This window comes from Bos indicus x Bos taurus, chromosome 16 (assembly GCF_003369695.1).
Source record: "Bos indicus x Bos taurus breed Angus x Brahman F1 hybrid chromosome 16, Bos_hybrid_MaternalHap_v2.0, whole genome shotgun sequence".
Lineage (NCBI taxonomy): Eukaryota > Metazoa > Chordata > Mammalia > Artiodactyla > Bovidae > Bos > Bos indicus x Bos taurus.
Window position 1 is genome coordinate 44,543,520 of NC_040091.1, and position 27,525 is coordinate 44,571,044.

General features: G+C 45.0%; 1 long non-coding RNA gene across 2 annotated transcripts in view; it reads left to right on the forward strand.

The window, feature by feature from the left end:
* Nucleotides 1-1,259: 1,259 nt before the first annotated feature.
* LOC113906616 overlaps nucleotides 1,260-27,525 on the forward strand; it is a 41,289-nt gene continuing 15,023 nt past the window's right edge. Inside the window, exons 1-3 of one of the 2 annotated variants that reach the window (XR_003514942.1) lie at nucleotides 1,260-1,446; nucleotides 16,988-17,038; nucleotides 20,968-21,436. This is a non-coding gene — a long non-coding RNA (uncharacterized LOC113906616). The remainder of the gene's footprint in view (nucleotides 1,447-16,987; nucleotides 17,039-20,967; nucleotides 21,437-27,525) is intronic. The other variant, XR_003514941.1, reaches the window with a different exon arrangement.

Below are 27,525 nucleotides of genomic sequence, written 5' to 3' on the forward strand. Positions count from 1 at the left end.
TTCCTGCATGGGCTTTTCTCTAGTTGCAGTGAGTGAGGGCTACGCTCTAGTTGTGGTGTGCAGGCTTTTCTCATGGCAGCGTCTTCTCCTGCTGCAGAGCCGGGGCTCTAGGCATGAGGGCTTCAGTAGTTGTGGCTCCTGGGCTCTAGAGCACAGGCTTAGTAGTTGTGGCTCACAGGCGTAGTTGCTCAGTGACATGTGGTATCTTCCCAGACCAGGGATCAAACGCATATCTTCTGCACTGGCAGGCAGATTCTTTACCACTGAGCCACCAGGGAAGCCCTCCCTTTCTTTGCTGATGCTACCCACAGAGCCCCACCCACCTGTGAGGCCGGTGTGTCCTGGCTCAACTTGACCCTGGTGGTTAAGGCAACCTCCGTGCAAGGAGCCAGATTCAGTATAGCCACCATTCCAGGCACAGTCCTGGGCCTTTTTCTGCTCTCCTCATGGATTCTCCCAAGAAAGAACCCTGCCATGATGCTGCAGGGGAGAACACCGAGGCTTGCTTCAATAAGGTGCCCACCACTGGGGGATGGTGGAGCCCCAGGTACACAGCCCTGACATCATCACCTTAGGCTGTCTATGGCAGAGTTGGGCATTGGATGCCAACTCTTGGTTGAGCCCTCCCAGCCCACCTGGAGCCTGCATCCCAGTACCAAGGTGACACCTGCTGTGTGGACTCAAGGTTCACCACATGCACCGCCTAATCCTCTCTGCAGCTTGCCATTCTGACTCTCCAGGAGAAAGTAGGGGACAAGTCCCTGTCCTGGAGCCCCTCCCTCTGCTCTGAGCTAGAACAAAGATTGGATGCCATGGACGGGACAAGGCAGACTGGCCACCTTTCACAGAGGGCCGGATGTGCAGGCCTGCATGGCAGGCAGCCACTCCACGTGGTTGGCAAGGTTGAGTCTGAACAGGATGAAACTTTGGCCTTTGTTACTTTTTATTTTATTTTTTTATGTTTTTAATTAAATTGCCTGGGTCACTGACACCCTGCAGAGATGGTGAAACGCAGCCTTGCATTTTGTTAATGATACACCATCTGTTTGTTCACACTGTGTGATCACATGATCTTTGCTCTGTAGAACACCTCGTCCCACTGGCCTAAACCAGTTTGTGGGTGAAATGCCTGGGAAGAGTGCCAGACCCTTCCTTCCTTCCTTCCTTTCCTTCTTTCTTTTTTTCTTTCTTCCCCCTCCTTCCTTCCCTACCTCTCTCTCTTTCTCTCTTCCTCACACCCTCTCTTCCTTTTCCCCTCCCTTCCTTTCTTTTCTTCCTCTCCTTCCCTTGCTCTTCCTCTTCATTCGCCCCTCCCTCCCTCTCTTTCTCTCACCCATTTTAAGACTACCTACTGACCCCATTGGTGTTACTGCTCACAGAACCTGATCCCCCCACTTCCACTGCAGTATTCTATCCTGACTTCTGGAAGGGGCCAGTGGAGACCAGGTAAGGTGGAGACAGCTCAGACATGAGGTGGGAAGGCCCACAGGAGGCATTTGAAGGCAGTACCACCTGTCTACAGCTCAGAGGTTGCAGAGGAATCAGCCAGGACCCCCACACCTCGCGCTGGGGTAGCAGAGCCTGAAGCTGGAGAGCCCCTCTGAACTTACCAGCGAGTGCCGCCACCTACTCAACTTCACCTGTTACATTCCTTCTAACTCATCACACACAGTAATTATATCAAGTCCCTGAAGAGGGTGGTATCCTAGGTATTTTAAAGAGCTTTAAATTTTATTTCTTTCCATGAAGACTGGCCCTCAAAAAGAAAAAGGAATGGAGGCACAGACTCTGATCAGCTGGTGGCAGTTCTGTCAGAGAGACAGACAGACAAAGAGAGAGACAGAGACACAGAGTCAGAGAATGTTGAATGTGGTTTGTGGGTACACGGGGAGCCCCCTGAGGAGTGAGGCTCAGACACTGACCTCGAAGAACTTGGTGTTCCTGGGACAGAAGATGAATGGCCGTGAAGTATGACTTATAAAACATTCAGAACTTTGGCAGCTCCAAAGCATTGGAATCTCTGCTCTCAGACACGCACCTTTGTATCCTAACTCTGAAAAGCCATGGCTGTGTGAGATTGTGTAACCAGGAGACCCACCACCCCGGTAAGGGAGCTTGTCCTGTAAGAGGGGCACCTCTGAAGGGCCCAGATGACAGGAGCAGCAGGGAGGCTGTGGAGAGGGTACCTGGAGGTGGCTCACGCCCCTGGCACTTAACTCCTGGGATGTACACACACACACAGAATCACAGCTACACATCTGTTGACGATTCCTATCGTATCCCCTCCACATGTTGGCTCCTTCTGATGAATCCCTTGGGGCTTCCCTCTTTCCTCCCTTCTATCAGATCTCACTTTCTGATTGTAACTTGAGTTGGGATAGGGGGTGGCACACACTCTGTCTGATTTCACCACTTCCTCGGGGGCCCTGATTACCAGGTTAAAGGTGTGCATGCGTGTGTGTGTGTGTGTGTGTGTGTGTGCGTTTATACCAGTTGCTGTTGCTATTCAGTCAACAAGTCATGTCTGACTCTTTTTGACCCCATGAACTGCAGAATATCAGGCTTCCCTGTCCTCCACTATCTCCCAGAGTTTGCTCAAATTCACGGCCATTGAGTTGGTGATGCCATCCAACCATCTCATCCTCTGTCGTTCTCTTCTTCTCCTGCCTTCAATCTTTCCCAGCATCAGGGTCTTTTCCAATGAGTCAGTTCGTCGCATCATGTGGCCAAAGTATTGGAGCTTCAGCTTCAGCATCAGTCCTTCCAATGAATACTCAGAGTTGATTTCCTTATGATTGACTGGTTTGATCTTCTTGCAGTCCAAGGGACTCAGAAGAGTCTTCTCCAGCAGCATAGTTCGAAAGCATCAGTTCATTATTGTTCAGCTTTCTTTATGGCCCAACTCTCACATCCATACATGACCACTGGGGAAACCATAGCTTTGACTAGATGGACCTTTGTTGGCAATAGATAGATTTTTTTGTGCAGAACGTGGCTCATGGGGATGATTCATCCTCAGCTGTTTCACACTTGGGGCTTAGGAAATTCATGTCCAATCAGCGGAGAACCAATGGCCCAGAAGTTCTCTTATCAACTTCTGATAGGAGTTTGCAGCCCATAAAACTCAGCTAGCACACTCCCTGCAGAGAAAACACCTGCACCTGGGCTTCTTGGCCCAGAAGGTTGTTATTTAGTCACTGGTGAGTAAAGGGCACCATTGTTCCTCCCCTCCCTTGTCACTAAAGAAAAACAATCTGGCTCTGGCAGCGGGCAACTTGCCGGGGACCCTCACTGGATGCTTCTCTGATAGATCCTGCAGCCCGTGAGAAAAGGAGTGATGGTAGTTTTCCTGGATGAGCAGGGAGTGATGCTGTGATGGTGTTTTCCTGAAATCCCATCAACACTTGCATGCGGACACTGTTTTGGTAAATTAACGCTTCCCAGCACTAAAATCATTCATGTCATTATTTCTAAATAACAAGACTCATGAAAGTGACAGAAGACAGTGGTGTATGACCTGCAACCAGAAAGCAAACACGGAATGCTTTTCAAACTTCAGTTAAGAACTTCAGCCCGAATCTCAGTCAGTTGTGGCAAGGTGGATGAACTGAGAGCCTGTTATACAGAGTTAAGTAAGTCAGGAAGAGAAAAACAAATATGATGTATTAATGCACATATTCATATCCCCTATCACGCTGAAGCTGAAGCTCCAATGCTTTGACCACCTGATGTGAAGAGTCGACTCACTGGAAAAGACCCTGATGTTGGGAAAGATTGAAGGCACGAGGAGAAGGGGGAGACAGAGGATGAGATGGTTGGGATACATCACTGACTGACTGGACATGATCTTGGGCAAGATCTGAGAGACAGTGAAGGACAGGGAAGCCTGGAGTGCTGCTGTCCCTGGGGTCGCAAAGAGTTGGACATGTCTTAATGACTAACCAGCAACAACAACAGCACATATATATGGAATCTAGAAAAAAATGGTGCTGATGAACCTATTTGCAGGACAGCAATAGAAATGCAGAAGTTAGAAAACAGACTTGTGGACATAGTGAGACAAGAAGAAGGTGGGACAAATTGAGAGAGTAGCATTGAAACATATACATTACTATATGTAAAATAAATAGCTGGTGGAAAGCTGCTGTATAACACAGGGAGCTTAACCCAGTGCTCTGTGACAACCTAGAGAGGTGGGAGGGAGGCTCAAGAGGGAGGGAACATATATATACTTATGAGTAACTCACATTGTTGTATGGCAGAAACCAACACAGCATTGTAAAGCAATTATCCTCCAATCAAAAAAAAAAAAAAAGAATTCCAGCCCAGCTTCATCAGTGAGTCCTTGATTTTAGAAATAAAACAGACCATATGCCACCATCACCCAGACTCATGGATGGTGCTTTGGACCAGAGCACGATTCCGTAAGGGAGATCCTGACTCTTGTACGCTGGCTGCAAACACTCCTGCTGTTTCATCTCTCCTTTGACCTGCATGCCAGAATGAGATAACTTTGTGAGCCAAAGAGAGCAGAAATATTTTACTGATGCATCTGCTCTGAAGTAAAATAAGATGCAGAAGGAAGGATCTATGTGTATTCACCCACGAAGTATAAAATGTGTACTAATGGAATCTCTTCCAAGGGAGGGACATTGGCAAAGTGGTTCTAATCCTGGTTGGAAAACAAGGTGTCGGTGGCGAAGGGGGAACAGAGTCTTTGTGAGCAGCAATCTCAGGTGAAACCTTCCAGGGGCAGCACATCCTTCCTCTGGTCTTCTCTGACCCTCTGCCCGCCCCTGCCCCACTCATCCTGTATGACCTGGGCCACTCCAGACCCTCCCGTGGGGGAACTCCCACGGTCGTGGGGTTTGTGTCAGATAGGAGAGGCTAGGTCAGGCCATAGCCCTGTGCGACCTCCAAGTCCTATGAGACATGTCCAGCATGGTCTGAAAAATTCTGATCTGCAGAGTCATCTAGGCAGAAGGAGGTTCTACTGGCCGTGTGCTCCCATGGTCAGTGCAGGACGCTGAAGGAAACAGGACAGTGTTCACTGGTCCTTCAAGGTCCCCCTACCCCCTAATGACACACGTTGCCTCTGCTCATGTTTCATTGAGTCAAACAGCCTCCCGAGCCACAAAGAGGGAGGTGCCAGCCCATCAAGAGCCTAGAAAGAGGAAACCCGAGGTTCAGGTAAAGAACTGTAGTGACTTCCCCAGAACTGGATCGTTATGGGTGGTACCTGCTTAGCCAGCACCTGGAGACCCCTGGCTGGAGGGAGGGGAGACTACCTGCCAGCCGAGGCCATGTGTCCACGTGACGGAGGCTGCAACCGGCACTTTCAGTTCCACGGGGACACAAGCTTCTTTCCCTTCTACAGTTGTACCGCTGCTGCCTGCATGGGGCCTGGCGCAAGGAGGCAGTCAGCAAATACTGCTGGGACTTCCCCTGTGGTCCAGTGGTTAAGACTCTGCACTTCCAATGCAAGGGGCACTAGTCTGATCCCTGGTTGGGGAACTAAGATCCCACATGCTGTGCAGTATGGCCAAAAAATAAGAAAATTTTGATAATAATAATAATTTTTAAAACCTCAATTAAAAAAACACTGCAGGAGGCACGAATGCCTTGGCAGCTTGTCACAGTCTTCTGTGCAAGGTGCGTTACCCCATGAGCATTCTGCTTTCTGAGGACAAGGGTTTCATCTTGTCCTTCCGTGCCTTCCCTCCTTCAATAAGCAAATGCTGTGCTCAGCACTCGGCTTGGAAAGAAAGATGAGAATCAACACACCAACCCTGACCTCTGCCCTCAAGGGTCTCAGATGGTAAAAAAACATAAACAGTGTACTGAGGGTCAGCATCCTGCCAGAGGAGGTGTTTGCCAAATACACGGAAAGGCAAACGGGAGTGTGAAGACAACCCGGAAACTTTCCCAAAGAAAATGAGATTGTCCTCAGGTCTTAAGGAAGAAGAGGGATTTCCCTGGTGGCCTAGTGGTTAAGAAGCCACTTTCCAATGCAGGGGATATGGGTTTGATTCCTGGTTGGAGAACTAAGATCCCACATGCTGTGGGGGAACTAAGCCTGTGTGCCGTGATGAAGACCCAGTGCAACTAAAAATAAATACAATTTTTAAAAGTTTTAATTAAAAAAATAAAATGTACATATTTTAAAAAAGGAAGGAGAGAAGGCATCTCTCAGGTATAAAAGGAAAATGCCAGCATTCACATGTGGGAGACCGCTGAGCAGAAACATGTAGTTTTGTTAGCATTTTTTTCCTGCAGGTGAGAAGTCTGCAAGGATGGTCAAGGAGACAGGGGCAGACAGTAAATGTTTAATTAAGGCTTTGTGGGTCACATACCATCTCTGTCACATTTTCTTCCTCTCTGTGTGTGTTATAACCCTTTAAAAATAGAAAAACTATTCTTAGCTTATAGGCCATACAAAAACACAAACAAGCTAAGGCACACCCACAGGATGGCTATCATCAAAAAGATGGAAAAACCCAGGCTGGTGGGGATGTGGAGTAACTGGAGCCCGTACCCTGCTGGTGGGGAGGTAAAAATGGAGCCACTGCGGCGGAAAACAGTCAGGCACTTCCTGAAGAGGTTAAATATAGAGTTACCATATGACCGTGTGGTTCCACTCCGAGGAGGACACCCGAGAGAAATGAAAACATATGTCCTCACAAACGCTGGCATGTAAATGTTCACAGCAGCGTTATTCCAATCAGAGAGAAGGCAGAAACAATCCAAATGTCCATCGACTGGTGAACAGATGAGGAATGTGCGCTGTGTCTGTACAATGGAATATATTTAGCCAGAAGAAGAAATGGAGTTTGGATACAGGCTACAATGTGGATGAACTTGGAAAACATCCTGTGACGTTAAAGAAGCAGATACAGGAAACCACCTATTGGATGATTCTGTTTACACAAAGGGCTTCCCCGATGGCTCAGCAGTAAAGAATCTGCCTGCAATGCCTGAGACACAGGAGACATGGGTTTGATCCCTGGGTCGGGAAGATCCCCTAGAAGAGGAAGTGGTAACCCACTGCAGCATTCTTGCCTGAAAAATCCCATGAACAGAGGAGCCTGGCAGGCTACAGTTCAAAGTGTTGCAGAATCAGACACAATCGAGTGACTGAGCATTTATACTAAACATCCAGAACAGGCAAATCCACAGAGACAGAAAGATTAATTGTTGCCTTGGGCTGGAGGAGTCAGGGAGAGACAAGGAATGACTGCTAATGGGGGCAGTTTCTTCAGGGGGTGATGAAACTGCTCTCAAATTAGATTGTAATGATATTTGCACAGCTCTGTAAATATACTACAAGCCACTGAATTATATATTTTAAAAGTGTGAATTCTACGGTTTGTGAATTATATTTCTCTCTTCCCTGGAGAGGAAAATGGGAACCCATTCCAGTATTCTTGCCTGGAAAATTCCATGGACAAAGGAGCCTGTTGGGCTTTAGTCCATGGGGTTGCAAAGAGTCGGACATGACTGAGCGACTAAATAACAACAACTGCAACAAAATAGAACCTTTCTGCGTCTGGGGAAGGAGGGCACACGTGAAGCTGCTGCCCCTTCTCCTGCCTGACAAGAGAAAATGGGGAGCCAGGCCCCCCCCAAAAGTGGGAGTGGACAGTGTGGGGGTTTGCCTCACCCAAGAGTCGCAGTGTGCCCCACTAAAAGCATCAGGACATGTGATTATACATTATATTTGTCTCAAGTGTGAATTCAAACAGAATCACAAACTTGGATATGCAAAAAGAGCCTGAGTGATTGTGTCAGCCTGAGCAGGCTGTCCAGTCCAGGTATCTAATCAAACACCAACTGGGGTGTTACCTTGAAAATATCCTGTAGATGTGGTCAATGTCTGCCATCACTGAATTTGAGGAAATGAGAGGATCCCTGATGATGTGATTGGGCCCCACCCAAACAGTCAGAGGCCTTGAGAGCCAACACTGAGGTTTCCTGGAGAAGGGATTCTGCCTGAAGACGGTGGTATTGGACTGGTCAACTTGAGGTGCTTCCCACTCCATCCCATCTTCTTTCCTTATCCTGGGTGGGACCAGGATTCAGGGGAGGTTTACACAGTATCTGAGTGTCACAGAAGGATGGCACAACTGGTCCATGGCCCTCTGCCCTGGCTGCTCCTGAGAGTCACTTGTCCACCAGGTCTTGGGCTCTGCCCTCCAATCCTGTGGCCCTGTGATTGATGCCTACAATCTGTTGGGGCCTCCGGTTGTCAAATGGTATGCTCTTTGTTCTCACTGACCAAATGTGAGGTTTCCTCTTGCCTACTAGTCCTCGAAGTCACTTCTGTGCCTTTCTCAGGCTGAGGGACCACCCCTCTCTTCCTGCCCAGTCACACTGGGTGTGTGGGTCTATGTCAGGCTGGCCCAGAGCCCATCTAAAATAAATAAATTAATTAATTTAAAACTATAAAATTCTAAAAAGAAAAGAAACTAGTTTTCTAGATTGATGCATGTTAATGTAACTTACATAAAATAAATTGTTCAATTGCTTAGTCATGTCCGACTCTTCGTGAACCCACGGACTGTAGCATGTCAGGCTTCCCTGTCTTTCACCATCTCCTGGAACTTGTTCAAACTCATGTCCATTGAGTCAGTGATGCCATCAACAGTCTTATCCTCTGTCGTCCCCTTCTTCTACTGCCTTTAATCTTTCCAAGCATCCAGATCTTTTTAAATGAGTTTGCTCTTTGCATCAGGTGGCCAAAGTATTGGAGCTTCAGCTTCAACATCAGTCCTTCCAGTGAATATTCAGGGTTGATTTCCTTTAGGATTGAGTGGTTGAATCTTCTTGCTGTCCAAGGGACTCTCAAGAGTCTTCTCCAACACCACAGTTGAAAAGCATCAATTCTTCGGCACTCAGCTTTCTTTATGGTCCAGCTCTCACATCCATACATGACTACTGGAAAAACCATAGCTTTGACTAGATGGATCTTTGTTGGCAAAATAATATCTCTGCTCTTTAATATACTGTCTAGGTTTGTCATAGTTTTTCTTTCAGGGAACAAGCGTCTTTTAATTTCATGGCTCTAGTCACCATTTGCAGTGATTTTGGAGCCTAAGAAAATAAAGTCTGTCACTCTTTCCATTGTTTCCCCATCTATTTGCCATGAAGTGATGGGACTGGAAATAAATAAATTTCAGTGACTAAACCAGAATAAATATAAATTTCTTATAAGTAAAACTTATAATTTCTTTGTATTAAATATATACATACACCAGAATATAATTGCCAAGTGAACTATCTTTATTCTCACCACCTCTGACATCAAATGTGTGGGTTTTCTCCTGCACCAACACCAACTGGGTGTCCAAGAGTTCAGTTCAATTCTGACCTTACCTGTCAGGCCCACAGTTAAGGTCTTGGTCCCACAGGACTATCCTCACTCCGGTTGCCAATCTCATGTCCCCAGGCCACTCATCCTTCTGACAGATGAGCAGATAAGCCAGGGGTTCCCCTATGATTTATCCAAACCCTTCTCAGGTTTGACAATTTGCTGCTGCTGCTGCCAAGTCACTTCAGTCGTGTTGACTCTGTGCGACTGCATAGACGACAGCCCACCAGGCCCATCCATCCCTGGGATTCTCCAGGCGAGAACACTGGAATTGGTTGCCATTTCCTTCTTCAATACATGAAAGTGAAAAGTCAAAGTGAAGTCCCTCAGTTGGGTCTGGAGTACTGGAGTGGGTCACCATTGCCTTCTCCTGACAATTTGCTAGAATACCTCAAAGAATTGTGCGTGCTCAGTTGTGTCCAACTATTTGTGACCCCATGGACTGTAGCCCACAAGGCTCCTCTGTCCCTGGGATTCAGTTCAGTTCAGTTGCTCTGTCGTGTCCAACTCTTTGCAACCCCATGGACTGCAGCAGGCCAGGCTTCCCTGTCAATCACCAACTCCCAGAGTTTGCTCAAACTCATGTCCAATGAGTTGGTCATGCCATCCAGCCATCTCATCCTCTGTCATCTCCTTCTTCTCCTGCCTTCAATCTTGCCTAGCATCAGGGTATTTTCCAGTGAGTCAGTTCTTTACATCAGGTGGCCAAAATATCAGAGCTTCAGCATCAGTCCTTCCAATGAATATTCAGGGCTGATTTCCTTTAAGATTAACTGATTTGATCTCCTTGCAGTCCAAGGGACTCTCAAGAGTCTTCTCCAACACCACAGTTCAAAAGCATCAGTCCCATGGGATTACCCTAGCAAGAATACTGGAATGGGTTGTCATTTCCTCCTCCAGGTATCTTTCCAACCCAGGGATCGAACCAGCATCTCCTGTGGCTCCTGTATTGGCAGGCAGATTCTTTACCACTGTGCCATCTGGGAAGTCCTCAAAGAGCTGAGGAAAGAACTTTACTTATTATTACTGTTTTTATGATAAAAGATGTAGCTCAGGGATAGCCAGATGGAAGAGACACATACACAAGACAAAGCCTGTTGGAAAGATGGGGAGCTTCTGTGCCCTTTCTGGGAGTACCACCCTCCCAGAACCTGGACGTGTTCACCCACCCTGAGGCTCCCAAACTCTATCATTGAAGGGTTTTATGGTGGTTTCAGTACAAATGGATGACTTATGAAATCTTTGGCCATTGGTGACTAACTCAATCTCCAGTCCCTCTTTCCTTGCTAGAAGCTGGTGAGTGCATGTGTACGCTTGAGAGTTCGTGGGTGCTGCTGAAAGTTTAACTGTCTAATCATGTCTTGATCATGCTGACAACCAGCCCCCAACCTGAGGGCTTCCAGCCAAGGGTCATCTCATTCAAAAGAGTCATCATTCCAGAGATGCCAAGGGTTTTAGAAGCTGTATTCCAAGTACGAAGACAAAAACCATTTATCTATTTCCCATTGCGCCACGCTGAGTATACTGAATATTTGTGTTAATCAGTCTGCACCTCCCTTCCTAACAGAGAAACCTATCCCGGTCATCCAAGCGGATTGCTGTTGTTGTTCAGTTCATTAAGTCATGTCTGACTCTTTGCGACCCGGTAGACTACAGCATGCCAGCCCCCCTATCCTTCATTACCTCCCAGAGTTTGCTCAAATTCATGTCCATTGAGTTGGTGATGCTATCTAACCATGTCATCCTTGGTCTTCCTTTTCTCCTTTTGCTTTCAGTCTTTCCCAGCATCAGGGTCTTTTCCAGTGAGTCAGTTCTTCATGTCTGGTGGTCAAAGTATTAGAGCTTCAGCCTTATCATCAGTCCTTCCAGTGAATATTCAGAGTTGATTTCCTAGAAGATAGACTGGTTTGATCTCCAAGGGACTCTCAAGAGTCTTCTCTGGCACCACAATTCGAAAGCATCAATTCTTCGGTGCTCAACCTTCTTTATGACTACTGGAAAACCACAGCGTTGAGTAAATGTACCTTTGTTGGCAAAGTAATGTCTTTGCCTTTTAATAGACTGTCTAGGTTTGTCATAGCTTTCCTTCCAAGGAGCAAGTGTCTTTTAATGTTATGGCTGCAGTCACCATCTGCAGTGATTTTGGAGCCCAAGAAAAGAAAATCTGTCACTGTTTCCACTTTTTTCCTGTCTATGTGCCATGAAGTGATGGGACCAGATGACATGATCTTAGTTTTTTGAATGTTGAGTTTTAAACCAGGTTATTCACTCTCCTCTCTCATCTTCATCAAGAGGCTCTTTAGTTTCTTTTCACTTTCTACTGTCAGGGTAATGTCATCTGCATATCTGAGGTTGTTGATATTTCTCCTGGCAATCTGGATTCCAGCTTGTGGTTCATCAGGCCCTGCATTACATATGGTGTACTCTGAAAATAAGGTAAATAAGCAGGGTGATGATATACAGCCTTGTCATACTCCTTTCCCCGTTATGAACCAGTCTGTTGTTTCATGTCTGGCTCTAACTGTTGTTTCTTGACCCACATATAGGGGTCTTGGGAGACAGGTGAGGGGATGTGGTACTGTTCTGTTAATATGAGAAAAGTCTGAGACTTACAGAAGAGCATCATTGACTTAGGAATAACAGAAGGAACTTCCTTCCACCAGAATGAACTCAATCTCCAGATAAGAGTCCTCCATCATACAGCAAAATAAATGTGTATCAATTGTAGAGGCTGAAGGCCGGGGCATAAAGGACTGAGGTCAGTCAGGCTAGCCAAGGGGAAGACCAGGAGAGGCAGCTGCTCTGAAGGCCACAGGATGTAGGCAGGTGACTGGGAGGAGGAGCTTGGAGAGGCTGTCTGGCCCTTGAAAGACCAGCCCACACTGCAACGCACTCCAGGGGCCTCCTCTGTCCCTTCCCTCCTGCTCCACCAACCATACTCCTAGAAAGGCAGGTGGAGGCTGAAACCATTTTCTTCTGTCAAGCCCTGGTGGAAAATCTAAACAGACATTTTTCCAAAGAAGACATACAGATAGTTAAAAAGCATATGAAAAGATGCTCAGCATCACTAATTATTAGACAAATGCAAATCAAAACTTGAATGAGGCCTCACCTCACACTGGTCAGAATGGCCATCCTCAAAAAATCTACAAATGCTGGAGAGAATGTAGAGAAAGAGGAGCCCTCCCACTTTGGTGGGAATGTAAATTGGTGCACCCTCTGCAGAGAACAGTATGGAGGTTCCTTAAAAAACTAAAAATAGAGCTACCATATGACCTAGCAATCCCACACCTGGGCATTTATTCAGAGAAAATAATAATTTGAAAAGAATCATGCACCCCAGTATTCACTGCAGCACTATTTACAATAGCCAGCACATGGAAGCAACCTAAATGTCCATAGAGAAATGGATACAGAAGATGTGGTACATGTATGCAATGGAATATTATTCATCCATAAAAAATAATGAAATAATGTCATTTACAGCACCATGGATGGACCCAGAGATTATCATACTAAGTAAGTCAGACAGAAAAAGACAAGTATCACATGATATCACTCATATTTGAAATCTAAAAAAAGGTTACAAATGAACTTATCTACAAAACAAAAATAGAGCTACACATGTAGAAAATAAACTTATGGTTATGGGGCAGTTGGGAGTAGGAGGGGAGGGATAAATTTCGAGATTGGGATTGACACATACACACTGCTGCTGCTGATGCTAAGTCACTTCAGTCGTGTCCGACTCTGTGCGACCCCATAGACGGCAGCCCACCAGGCTCCCCTATCCCTGGGATTCTCCAGGCAAGAATACTGGAGTGGGTTGCCATTTCCCTCTCCAATGCATCAAAGTGAAAAGTGAAAGTGAAGTCGCTCAGTCGTGTCCAACTCTTCGCGATCCCATGGACTGCAGCCTACCAGGCTCCTCCGTCCATGGGATTTTCCAGGCAAGAGTACTGGAGTGGGGTGCCATAACATAAAACAGATAACTAATAAGGACCTACTGTATAGCACAGGGAGTTCTACTCAATACTACGTAATGACCTATATGGGAAAAGAGTATAACAAAGAGCGGATATATATATATATAGTATAGGGCTTCCCAGGTAGCGCCAGTGGTAAAAAACCCACCTGCCAATGCAGAAGACATAAGAGACAGGATTTGATCCCTGGGTCAGGAAGATTCCCCTGGAGAAGGGCATGGCAACCCACTCCAGTATTCTTGCCTGGAGAATTTCATGGACAGAGGAGCCTGGCAGGCTACAGTTCATAGGACTCCAAAAAGTCAGACACGACTGAGCGACTAAGCAGGCATGCATGCATATATAGTATAACAGATTCATTTTGCTGTATACACAAAATTAATATAGCATTATAAATCAACTATACCTCAATAAAAAATTTAAAAAAAAATAGAGAACTCAAAAAATTTAAAAAGAAAAATAAATGGGACATCTCAAAGAGCAAAACATAATCACATCCAGCTTTATTTCCTGGATAAAAATGAAGTTTATAGTTCTCACTTCTGACCATAGAATTATTTCACATGTAGTGTGGATTTTGTCTTCACAAAATGACATTTGTATTTATGTACGGCCTGCTTTCCCTGGGCTGTCCATCCTAAGATAGAGCCAGCAGCTCCAATAATAATTCCTGCACAGAGTCCATGGGGTCAGTGGGCAGAGAAATGCCACTCATCCATCAATCCTGGCAGCTCAGCAGTTCAGCTCCCCAGAGGCCAGAGATGCTCCTGAAAAGTTCTTTGTCCTCAGGGATGGAAAAAATCCCAGGCTTTGTTTACCCCAGAGCCACCATCCACAACAGAATCTGCTGTCTTTGTATATTACAATAGCAGGAAACTCAGTGATAGAGAATCGGCATTCTTTATCGGGCTTAATTCATTAACCTGAAGATTCACTTAACTTTATCTTTACCACTTCTTAGTTACCAAAAAAAAAAAAAAAAGGTTTGAAGCCAGCATCAACCCGGAAGTGCCTCCAGTGGGGTTTCTCCCCAGCCAGGCAAAATAAACACACCCACCAGGGCCATCAGCACAGGCCACCGGTGGCAAAGATCCAAGTCACAGCAGCTGGGGTTCTGCTGACAGAGTTGTGGCTCCTCCCTGTCCACACTCACGGCATGAGGCCAGCAGGATATGTGACAAGATTTTCCTTTCAGGCTGAATAGTAGAAAGTCGTTTTGGCTTAGGGGTGCAGGGTGTTAAGAGAGTCAGGAGATCAGAGTTTCCCAGCCCTGTTCACAACTATAAGCTGACACCCATCTCACCACTCCTAGGTCTGCCGCCGTCTGGTGAAATGGGGTTTTCTATGTGGCTGCTCAAAACCCCGCAGCCCAAATAGCTCATGTCTTGGAGGGGGCAGCTGGCTGGAGTAGGATGGTGGGCGGTGTGGATGGCAATCAGGCAGCCTGTTTGCAGGCAGTCACGTGCTCTCCTCCTTCTGGGTGGTGTCCCCGCCCACATCATGATGAATGCCCTAGAATCCGGCCCGACCCAGAGCAGTAATTTCCTGTGAGTGGAAGGGTCAGGCATATCACTTAACTGATATCAATCTGGATCCTGGAACCAGCTCTGCTGGTAACTAGCCCTGTGCCAATGAGCAAACCATTTATACCTGTCTGAGTTCCTTCATTTGTAATAGTGGGGGGCAGGGAGGTCCTTGATGAGCCAAGTCCCTTCCGTTCTAACCTCTGTGGTATTGTGATTTCCTTTGCAGAAGCAAGTAAAGGAGCAAGGGGACTAAAAGACTAAATCTATCATAGCAAGAACACTGCTCGTGTGTTGATTTTTAAAGCAGCCTTTTAAAAAAACAATTGAGCAGATAAGGAAATGTGTGTGCATACAAAACCGTATGGCTCAGCCTTGACTCAGCTTAGAAGCTGAGGGCAAATGGGTATTCATAAGATTGGATCATAGTAAGCATTCACCCAGCAGAAGAATGTTTCTGTTCTCTTCTCCACTTGGTCTCACAAATCTGCCTTTAACTACTATGTGACATCAGACACTCTTGGATTTTTTTTTAAATCAGGGGGTTGGTATAAAATGTCTAGTAATATTCCTTTGTATGTATGTATCACAATTTCTTCATCCATTCATCTCTCGATGGACATCTAGGTTGCTTCCATTTTCTGGCTATTGTAAATAGTGCTACAGTGAACACTGGGGTACATGTGTCTTTGTCAATAATGTTTTTCTCAGGGTATATGCCCAGTAGTGGGATTGCAAGTGCAGGGAGAAAATATCAATAACCTCAGATATGCAGATGATACCACCCTTATGGCAGAAAGCAAAGAGGAACCGAAGGGCCTTTTGATGTAAGTGAAAGAGAAGAGTGAAAAACCTGGCTTAAAATTCAACATTCAAAAAATTAAGATCATGGCATCCAGTCCCATCACTGCATGGCAAATAGATGGTGAAACAATGGAAACAGTGAGAGACTTTATTTTCTGGCGCTCCAAAACTACTGCAGATGGTGACTGCAGCCATGAAATTAAAAGGTACTTGCTCCTTGGAAGAAGAGCTCTGACAAACCTGGACAGCATATTAAAAAGCAGAAACATTACTTTGCCAACAAAGGTCCGTCTAGTCAAAGCGGTGGTTTTTCCAGTAGTCATGTATGGATGTGAGAGTTGGACTATAAAGAAAGCTGAGTGCCAAAGAATTGAACTGTTGTGTTGGAGAAGACTCTTGAGAGTCCCTTGGACTGCAAGGAGATCCAACCAGTCAATCCTAAAGGAAATCAGTCCTAAATATTCATTGGAAGAACTGATGCTGAAGCTGAAACTCCAATACTTTGGCCACCTGATGTGAAGAAGTGACTCATTGGAAAAGACCCTGAGGCTGGGAAAGATTGAAGGCAGGAGAAGAAGGGGAAAACAGGATGAGATGGTTGGATGACAACACTGACTCGATGGACATGAGTTTGAGTAAACTCCAGGAGCTGGTGATGGACAGGGAGGCCTGGTGTGCTGTAGTCCATGGGATCGCAAAGAGTCAAACATCACTGAGTGACTGAACTGAACTGAACTGATAGTAGTTTTATTCCAATTTTTTTAAGATATCTCCATATTGTTCTCTATAGTGGCTGTATCAATTTACATTCCCACCAACAGTGCAAGAGAGTTCCCTTTTCTTTATACCCTCTACCTGATTAACCTATTCGCAAGGCTGGGATAGAGATGCAGACATAGAGAACAGGCTTGTGGACACAGCAGGGGAAGGAGGGGGTGGGATGAATTTGGAGAGTATCATAGAAACATATCACTACCGTGTATGGAACAGATAGCTGGAGGGAAGCTGCTGTATAGCACAGGGAGCTCAACCTGCTGCTCTGTGATGACCTAGAGGGGTGGGATGGGGGTAGAGGTGGGAGGGAGGTTCAGGAGGGAGGGGACATGTGTATATTTATGGTTGATTCACATTGTTGTATGGCAACACGACACTGTAAAGCAATTATCTTTCAATTAAAAATAAATTCAAAAATTTCTCTGAAAGTCCAATCAAGGTCATCCCCCATTATGGTGTTTGTCTCTTAAGAATAAATTCATCTCTGAGTCTATCTGTCTCAGCTGACAAACTGGTCCATTTCCTCTTTGCAGACAACACGCTGTGCAATCCATCCTTTTCTTGTTGGAGAATTCAGAGTAAAGGTCAGTGTTCAGTTCAGTACTTTTTTACCCTGAGTCCTTCATTGTAATTTTACCTGTCACTTGACTCTTATTTGAATGATTTTGGGTTTCACTGAGGTACTAATTCTTTGTTAATTCATTCATTCAAGCAATTGTTTAGATTTATAGAAAAGCTGTACAGAAAGTACAGAGAATTACCATATCTCCCCTTCCTCTCCTTATATACAGTTTCCCGTATTATTAACATCTTTCATTCATGGTACACTTGGTACAGTTGATAAGGAAGTATTGATACAGGATTGTTAATTAAAGCTTATAGTTTATGTTAGGGCTCACTCTCTGTGCTGTGCTCTAAGGGTTTTGATAAACACATAATATTATGTGTTCACCATCGAAGTATCATGCTGAAAAATTTCACTGCTGTACAAATCCCCTGGCTCCACCTATTCATATCCTCTCCCTTCCCTATAACCCCTGGCAACCCTTATCTTTCCACCATCTCCCTAGTTTTGTTTTTCCAGAAAGTCATGTAGTTGGAATCATACAGGAGGTATATAGCTTTTTCAGACTGGTTTCTTTCACTTAGTAATATGTATTTGAGGCTTCACCATACCTTTCTGTGGCTTGAAAGCTCATTTCTTTTTATCACTAAATAATATTCTATTGCACGGATGTGCCACAATTTGGTTATCCATTTGCTTACGAAAGAATATTTTAATTGCTTTTAATTTTTAGTGGTGGTGGTTTAGTCACACTAAATTGTGTCTGACCCTTGCGACCCCATGGACTGTAGCCTGCCAAGCTCCTCTGTCCATGGGATTTCCTGGGCAAGAATACAGGTCACCATTTCCTCCTCCAGAGGATCTTCATGATCCAGGGATCAAACCCACATCTCTGCTTGGCAAATGGATTCTTTGCCCCTGAGCCACCAATTTTTACTGATTAGTAAGAAGAAGAAAGAAACTGATTTTTACTGATTTTCATTACTATTACTTTATTGTAAGCTGCCTCTAAGCCTCTTTGGAAGTAAATAGGAATACAAGTTTGTATTGAAATATGCATAACAGTTCACACTACAAAGTTCACTTTTTAAAACCTTGCCAAGTAGAATCAGGTTTACCACAGATCTGGCTAACAGAACTGACTTGTGGGATGACTCTCTTACCTCCAGCCCTGGGAGTCTAGAGCATCCCACACACTTTCTAAGTACGACGTGAACCAAGCATTGCTGTGTCAGGTAGAGAACTCATCAGGGGTTTACCTCAACATGCACAAAAATTACAGACACCAAATTTTCCTGCTTCCTAGCTGGAATCAAATCCAAACTGCTGTTCATCAAGACTCCCAGATGTTGAGAACAGACTTGTGGTTGCCAAGGGTGGAAGGGAGTTGGGGAGGGATGGAGTGAGACTTTAGGATTAGCAGATGCAAACTATTATATAGAGAATGGATAAAAAAGGTCCGACTGTATAGCATAGGGAACTATATCCAATGTCCTGTGATAGATTATAAACGGAAAAGAATATGAAAAGGAACACATATGTATGTATAACTGAGTCACTTTGTTGCACAGCAGAAATTAACAACATTGTAAATCAACTACAATAAAATAAAATTTAAAAAAAAATAACTCCTCAGAAATAAGCAGACAGAATTGCACTTTCCGCTATTCAAGACACTCCAGAATTCTTAATACATAGCTAATTGTTTTTATTCCTAACAATACATTGGAATTATGCAGGTAGAGTATGCACAGCTTGGTTATAAGCCAGAGATTAAAAAGACAGTAGAAGTTCTTCTTGGGGTGTATATTGGGTTACACTTGCCTTCTCTGAGATCTGGGCAGGAGGTCAGAACTGAATATAAACCCAAACTGTTTTTATATTTTTATTAAGATGAAACATGGGTGTCTGGTTTGGGTGTGTGTGGGCTTGTCTTGTCAAACAGCATTAAAAGGCTCACTACAAAACCAAAGCAAAAGAGTGGTCACTTGCCCCATTTAATTTCATTGGATACTTCCAACTCCTGTAGGTCTTTCCCCCCACTTAGACCTTTTTTCTTTTGTTCTCTCCTATTGCAATTTTGTTCTCTTCTCCTTAGTGTTATGTTTGGATGTCTTTGTCTTGTGTGTGTATTTTAGATTCTTGGTTTGCAGTTGCCATGACGTTTTGGATAATGGTCTTTAATAGATATGTGGTTGTTTTCAGTTGCTAATCTCTTGATTTCAAATGCATTTTCGAAACCCTGCATTTGTACTCTCCTCCCCAGAAGAGGACTGTTTTTGATATCATGTCTACATCTAATTGTTTTTTTGTAAAAAGTGAAAGTGTTAGTCACTCAGTCTTGTCTGACTCTTTGTTACCATATGGACTGTAGCCCACCAGGCTCCTCTGTCCATGGGATTCTCCAGGCAAGAATACTGGAGAGGGTTGCCATACACTCCTCCAGGGGACCTTCCTGACCCAGGAATTGAACCTGGGTCTCCTGCATCACCGACTCAATGGACATGGGTTTGGGTGTACTCTGGGAGTTGGTAATGGACAGGGAGGCCTGGCGTGCTGTGGTTCATGGGGTCGAAAAGAGTCGGACACAACTGAGCAACCAAACTAAAACTGAAACTCCTGCATCACGGGCAGCCTGTTGTGTGGATACTTCTAATTCTTAGCAGATTCTTCTGGTAGTTATTTCCCTACTTTTAAGTACAGGTTTACAAGGGTTTCCCTGGTGGCTCAGTTGGTAAAGAATCTGCCCACAATATGGGAGACTCAGGTTTAATCCCTGGGTCCAGACGATCCCTTGGAGGAGGAAATGGCAACCCACTCCAGTATTCTTGCCTGGAGAATCCCATGGACAGAGGAGCCCGGCGGGCTACAGCCCATGGGGTCTCAAAGAATTGGACATGACTGAACGACTAACACTTTGGCCACCTCATGTGAAGAGCTGACTCATTGGAAAAGACTCTGATGCTGGGAGGGATTGGGGGCAGGAGGAGAAGGGGACGACAGAGGATGAGATGGCTGGATGGCATCACTGACTCGATGGACGTGAGTCTGAGTGAACTCCAGGAGTTTCACAGGGAGGCCTGGCGTGCTGCGATTCATGTGGTGGCAAAGAGTCGGACATGACTGAGCGACTGAACTGAACTGAACTGAACTGAAGCGATTTAGCGTGTTGTTACAATGCTTCCCAGTTGGCGCTAGTGGTAAAGAACATATCTGCCAATGCAGAAGACTTAAGAGATGCAGGTTCGATCCCTGGTTTGGGAAAATCCCCTGAAGGAGGAAATGGCAACCCATTCCAGTATTCATGCCTGGAAAATTCCATAGACCCAGGCGCCTGGCAGGCTACAGTCCCTAGAGCCACAGAATCAGACACAACTGAGCAACTAACACACACACACACCCAAGCTCACACACACACACACACACACACACACACACTTCTATAGGCTTCCAGGTGGCCCTAATGGTAAAGAACTCACCTGCCAATGCAGCAGACATAAAAGATGCAGATTCAATCACTGGGTCAGAAAGAAGGAAATGACTACCAACTCCAGTATTCTTGCCTAGAGAATTCCATGGAGTGAGGAGTCTGGCAGGCTACAGTCCATGTCGTCCCAAAGAGTTAGACACGACTGAAAGACTAACACTTTCATTCTTTCACAGTTGATTTACAACTCTGTCTTGACTAATCCAACTTAGATACCATCTACTGTCTTCCCGTTATGGTAGCTGAGAATTTAGTGTTTTGACACCCAATTATAGTTACAGCATTAACTTTTGGTTAAATCAGTCTTTAAAATCTATACTATTAAGACCATGTGAAACATTGTTCACTGCTGGGTCAAATAATAAACTATGATTATAGTTTCTTTCTTTTGCAACTTCTTGTTTGTCTCAAAATTAATAGTTTCCTTATTTTCTTCCTTTCTTCTTTTTTTGGCCACACAGCATGCAGGATCGCTGTTGCCTGATTAGGGATCAAACCTGCACCCCCTGCATTGGAAGTGCAGTCTTAATCACTAGACTGCAAGGCAAGTCCCTTTCCCTTTTTAAAGATAGTTGCCTTATATTTTGGATTTCCTTTGTTTTATTCATATCTGTACTTTTCCCCCTCATCCCTTAACTTTCCTTCTTCCCAGCTGATAATCAGTTGGTTCCATTTTTGTCTCCAAGAGGCTCCTTCCTGGAACCCAGGCTCACTGATTGTGGCTAAACTTCGTTCTCCTCTGCCGGCAGGTGCCATAAATTTGTCCTTGGACTTCCCCTCACCACCACCCTGGAAATTCCCTTTGCTTCTCTAAGCCCGCCTTCCTGGGACTTCCTCTTCCTCGTTCTTGGCTATTCAGGTTCCTCCCTCCCCTTCGTGGACCACATCTTCCAGCAGCTTCCTGAGAAAGTATACAGAGCCAGCTGAAAGGTAGGTGCTGGAGTAAGAGAGATGGAGGTCAGAACAGCAGCTTTCTTACTGCCAGGCCTGTTTGGAGGAGGTGGCTCCCTGTCAGCCAGCCAAGGGCACATCCTCCCTCTACACCCTAGAATTAAGTGCACCCACCCAGCTGTGCCGGAAAGCAGCAGCCTCCCCAGATGGGCGAGACCGATGGGACACCTGCTCTCCGCAGGCTGTCAGAGACTGAGGAGCAGAGAGGGAGGGGAGCACGATGAAGTCCAGTTCCTTCTCCCCAGTGTCCCCAGCCATGCAAGTCATAATCCTGGAGAGAAGGCATGAGTTGAGGGGCGAAGCGGGAGGATGTGGCTAGGCCTGAGCATCAGAATTTTTAAAGTCCCTTGGGTGATTGGATGTAGCCAGGGCAAGAACCTCTGGCCTAAACAGAAGTGAGCAAGTTGGAAGAAAAAAAGGATTACCTTGGCGATTCAGTGGTTGAGACTCCACACTTCCACTACAGGGGGCACAAGTTTGATCCCAGGTCAGGGAACTCAGATCTCACATGCCACAGGGTGCAGTCTAAAAAGAAGTGAGCAGGTGTTTTTTAAGGGCTCCTGTCTCCAGCCCCCTCCTCACCTGGCCTCCTCTCTACTCCACAGGCTTTGGGCTCCTTGCCTCCACCTGCTCTCCTCCCCTGTATCACCAATCCTGCCCCTCTCCCCCTCTATCACCAGTAACAGCTCAGTTGCATGTTTCTCTCTTGTTTCAACTAGGACTGAGTTTGTGTTTCGGTTTTGTGTTCTTCTTATTTTAAGAGAGATTCCACCAGTGGAGTGGATGGAGGGGGGAATAAAAGATACTTTCTGCTATCTCAAAAACAAACCATGGGGCACAGCCCAATTGAATGACTTCTTTTACCAAGAGTTTTCTTACACTTTTTAGAAATGACTCAGAGAGATAACAAATGGATCTATGTCTTTGAAAATATTTCTTGTTTTGAAAGGGAGTAACAGATAAAGGATCTGAGCATCTGCTGCCAAGAGTGGATGGCTTTTAGGTCACAAGTGATGGAGGTGGGTGGTACCCAGACTGCAGGCCTCGGTGTAGTGGAGAGGGGAGCACAGCCAGACTCTCTCCTTACGAAGCCTCTTTAAATGATATGATATAGTTCCGTTTATTATGGTAACTTCCCCCAATAACCCCTTTAATCAGCACCACACAACAGAATCATTCATCTTCCCCTACGTGAGCAGGGAGTCTAGTTTTGGGCACTCACCAGCAGCTGCACAATTTTGGCCTAAGCCTCACTTTTAACATCTCTGAAATAGACATACTTTTATGTGTGCCATATGCCTCTAAGAGTAAACATGAGGTACCGATTTGATCACATATGATGAGTTAAAAGGCATTTATCAGAGGTGTTACCATTATAATTCACCCAATCCTTTTTCCTCCAAGTCCAGGGGGAAGTCTCAACTGGGTGGCAGCCTTGCACAGGACATATCCTTCTGCATGACCTAAATAAATAAATTAAAAGTTTCATTCTGCTTTCACATTCAAATAACAATTGCCAGGGGATCAGAAAAAGCAAAGTGCAAACATAAAATAGTCTATATTTTTAAGCAAGTTGTGCAGCTAAATTCCTATACAATATCCTGGGAAGGAAGAATTTAGGGGATCATGCTAGATGGTGCTAGTGGTAATGAACCCGCTTACCGATGCAGGAGACATAAGAGACTAGGTTCCATCCCTGAGTCAGGAAGATCCCCTGGAGGAGGGCATGGCAATCTACTTTAGTATTCTTGCCTGTAGAGTCCCATGGACAGAGGAGCCTGGTGGGCTACAGTCCATGGGGTCGCAAAGAGTTGGACACACCTGAGGCACCTTGGCATGCACTCATGCACCACATTTAACTTAGAAATGAACTGGGGGCAAATCACACTGTAGCAGTCTGCTCCAGCTGCCATGACACAACACGGCAGATAGCAATAGAAATTATTTTCTCACAGTTCTGGAGGCTGAAGGCCCAAGGTCAAGGTCCAGCATGGTCAGGCTCTGGTGAGAGCACCCTTCCTGTCTTGCAGATGGCCACCTTCTGGCTGTGTGCTCACAAGATGGGGAGAGACTTAGGGTATCTCTTCCTTTTCTTATAAAGACACCAGTTCTGTTTGGATTAGGGCCCCACCCTTGTGACCTCATTTAACCTGACTTCCTTAAAGGCCCTGTCTCTGAATATAGTCTTATTGAGGGTCAGAAATTCAACTCATGGATTCAGGGGGACACAATTCAGTTCCTCCTCTCACATGTGGGTTCTGTCTTCCTGAATGAGCAGTGATAGAAAAAGTGAGTGTCTGGGACTGTAGCCAGTGTCTAGTCTAGACCAGAAGTAGAAATAAACTGGAATTTCCAGAATTAAAACTGTGGATCATGGCCAAGCTGATCTCCCAGGCTTGGGGGAGCTTTCCAGACTCTGGGATATCAATATGAACTGCCTCCTGAAAGCCCTAATGTCTGCTCGCTGCTCATTAATGCTTTTGGAAATCAGCTGAACCCTTGTAAACATGTAACCGCTGTTCTGAAGCATAGCTGCCTTCACACTGATGATTCTGGAAGCATTTTCCTTTGATAACTCATTGGAGGAGGTTGATGGAAATACTACATTTCTGAATCTGAAACCGCAAGTAAGATTTAAGTCTCTGCCTGTTGGCGTTGAGGTCAGAGGATCTGCCACCACGGAATTCAAAGTTCTTTGTGGTTTGACATAATAGCTACCTATTAAGTTTGCCTTCTGCTTGACCTGTGCAACTGCCATTTAGGAAAGGGAAAGCTGTCATCCGTCATGTGTCTTTATAAAGAACTTCTTTAAACTTTATCTTATGAAACTGTTTTCATAATTATTTAGCTTTGCTCCATTTCCAGAGCCTGCACAAGATGTACAAAGAGAGAAAAAATGCAACCCTTTAGGATCAAGCCAAAAAAATCTTCCAAACTAACAAGAATAAAAGGGGTTGGTAATTTTTTTTTAAAAGAACGTAAATCATATCATGGGTATTCCCTGGTGGCTTAGATGGTAAAAAAATCTGCCTGCAATGCGAGAGACCCAGGTTTGATCCCTGGGTCAGGAAGATACCCTGGAGAAGGAAATGGCAACCCACTCCAGTATTCTTGCCTAACATATCATGAAATAGGCCCAAAATAAAATCTACTTTATTAAAAAAAAAAACAATAACAAACCTGCCAGATTTTGTTCTGGTGTTCCTTGAGTGATTCCTTCAGCATGCATCATCCAACATCATTATGTCCACACCCCTCTACAATGATATCTAATGCTCAGAATGCTGATCCCAAGGCCCAGTACATCCTGAGTCATAATTCATGATGAACTAATTTGCAGTGGAAAACTGAAAAGAGCACCGAAATATTTGGTTTCTTGGATAATTTGCTGACTTTTAAGTCATATAAAAGCTGTATCTTTATGCATATTTTTTAAAGTTCATTATGAAGTATACTGTCAAGGTAAGAGAATAGAACATATTTTGTGTAACAGTTTGTGCACTTGATTGATAATTTTAAAAATTGGGCAAAATATATAGGCTTTGTTTGTACTTTTGCCCAGGCCCTACAAAGGTTAGAGCAGACCTACCTTCCACAACATGCCACTCCAGACTCCTTTTATCTTTATGTTCTACCATCCTTAGCATGTCACTTTCAGCTTTGTGGATTCTTACCTCATGGTTCAAGGTGGCTGCTCCAGCTCCAGTTTCATGGCCACGTTCCAAGGAGGAAGATGAAAACAAAGAAGAAGAGGATAAGGCGGCAGTGTATCACAAAAACAAAGTATTTAGATTGCAAAGATAATTGTGGTTTCAGGCAGTGAATTTTAAATCATTAAATCTAGGTTGAAACACATCTTTATTAATCAAAATAGGAACCATTATTATCAACACATTTTTGCCAAGGAGAAATAAGTTTGCTTATTCCTGTAGTGTAAAGATCCATGCTTTGGGATTCAACGAACTGTTGGAAAGCATTTTCTGCATACTGCTGGTTGTGAAGGGTTTTCCTTGCAAAAAGTTGTTGAGATGTTTGAAGAAGTGGTAGTCAGTTAGTGAGAAGTAAGGTGAATATGGAAGATGAGGCAAAACTTCGTAGTCTAAATTGTTTAACTTTTAAAGTGGTGATTGTGCAATGTGCAGTCAGGTGTTCTCATGGAGAATTGAGCCCTTTCTGTTGACCGTTACTGCCTGCAGGCATTACAGTTTTCGGTACATCTAATTGATTTGTGAATTAGAATGAAGAGACATCACTTTGCTGACAAAGGTCCATCTAGGCAAAGCTGTGGTTTTTCCAGTAGTCATGTACAGATGTGAGACTTGGACCATAAAGAAGGCTGAGTGCCAAAGAATTGATGCTTTTGAACTGTGGTGCTGGAGAAGACTCTTGAGAGTCCCTTGGACTGCAAGGAGATCAAACCAGTCAATTCTAAAGGAAATTAACCCTGAATATTCATTGTAAGAACTGATGCTGAAGCTGAAGACCCCAATACTTTAGCCACCTGATGCCAAGAGCCAACTCATTGGAAAAGACCCTGATGCTGGGAAAGATTGAAGGCAGGAGGAGAAGGGGACAACTGAGTATGAGATGATTGGATGGCCTCATGGACTGGATGGACATGAATTTGAGCAAGCTCCAGAAGGTGCTGAAGGACAAGGAAGCCTGGTGTGCTGCAGTCCGTGGGGTCACAAACAGTCGGACATGACTGAGTAACTGAACAACAACAAAAGCAACACTGATTTGCTGAGCATACTTCTCAGGTGTAACAGTCTCGCTGGGATTTAGAAAGCTGTAATGGATCAGACAGACAGCAGACCACCAAACAGTGACCATGACCTTTTTCTGGTGCAAGTTTGGCTTTGGGAAGTGCTTTGGAGTTTCTTCTCTGTCCAACCACTGAGCTGGTCATCACTGGTTTTCATATAAAATCCACTTTTCATTGCATATCACAATCCAATTGAGAAATGGTTCATTGTTGTGTAGAATAAGAGAAGAAGACACTTCAAAATGACATTTTAAAAAAAATTTGTGGTCAGCTCATGAGGCACCCACTTTTTCACCTTTCCAGTTTGCTTCAAATGGGGAACAACCCTAGAATGGTCAACACTGAGTTCTTTGACAAAGACTGGTGCGGGGAAAGGTGAAGGCAAAAGGAGAAGGGGAATACAGAGGATTAGATAAGGTTAGATAGCATCACTGACTCAATGGACATGAATTTGAGCAAACTCCAAGAGATAGTAAAGGACAGGGAAACCTGGCATGCTGCAGTCCATGGGGTCTCAAAGAGTCAGACACTACTGAGGGACTGAATAACAACAGCAATTGGAGAAAAGGAGATAATGGTTATTAAACAGGCAAGTACCAGTGTCTGCCACATGCAAGGGCCAAGAGCAATGACTCCTAGGGATGTCTGGTCCCAGGATTCATGAGTCACATGAAGTTGCCTAATCACACCTGAGTGACTGTCCACACCAGATGCTACTGACAGGTCAAGGTTCTGATGGACCTGAACGTGGAACCTGGGGTAGAGCTGAGACCACAGACAAGGGGGCCATCAGGGAGCCCAGCGTGGAGCAGCTATGGAAGAAAGAGGCACATGGACCAATGCACAAGGTTTCCAAATTTGTTCTAGAAGGCCACCTGGCAACTCATCTCAAAAGCTTTGAGAAAATAGGAACTTGCACTTCTGAAGAGGCTGATTATAGCTCAGCTCAGATTATAGCTCCACCCAGGTCCTGGAGTTATTCTGAGAACAGGTGACTCAGACTGCCCATTTTTTTGAGCTCCCTCAGGACCACCTCTGGACATGAGTTTGAGCAAACTCTGGGGATTAGTGGAGGACAGGGGAGGCTCGCATGCTGCAGTCCATGGGCTTGCAAAGAGTCAGACACGACTTAGCGACTGAACAACAGGACCTCCTGTGCCTTTGTGCCTCCATCAGCCAGAGCTGGTTTGAGTGGCAGTCTCAGATCTTCCATGTGAAGGGCCTGAGGGGCAGCATTCTGGCAGACAGTGAGATGAAGAGACACAGCAAAGCTGCCAGGCAGGATTTGCACAGCAAGATGCTA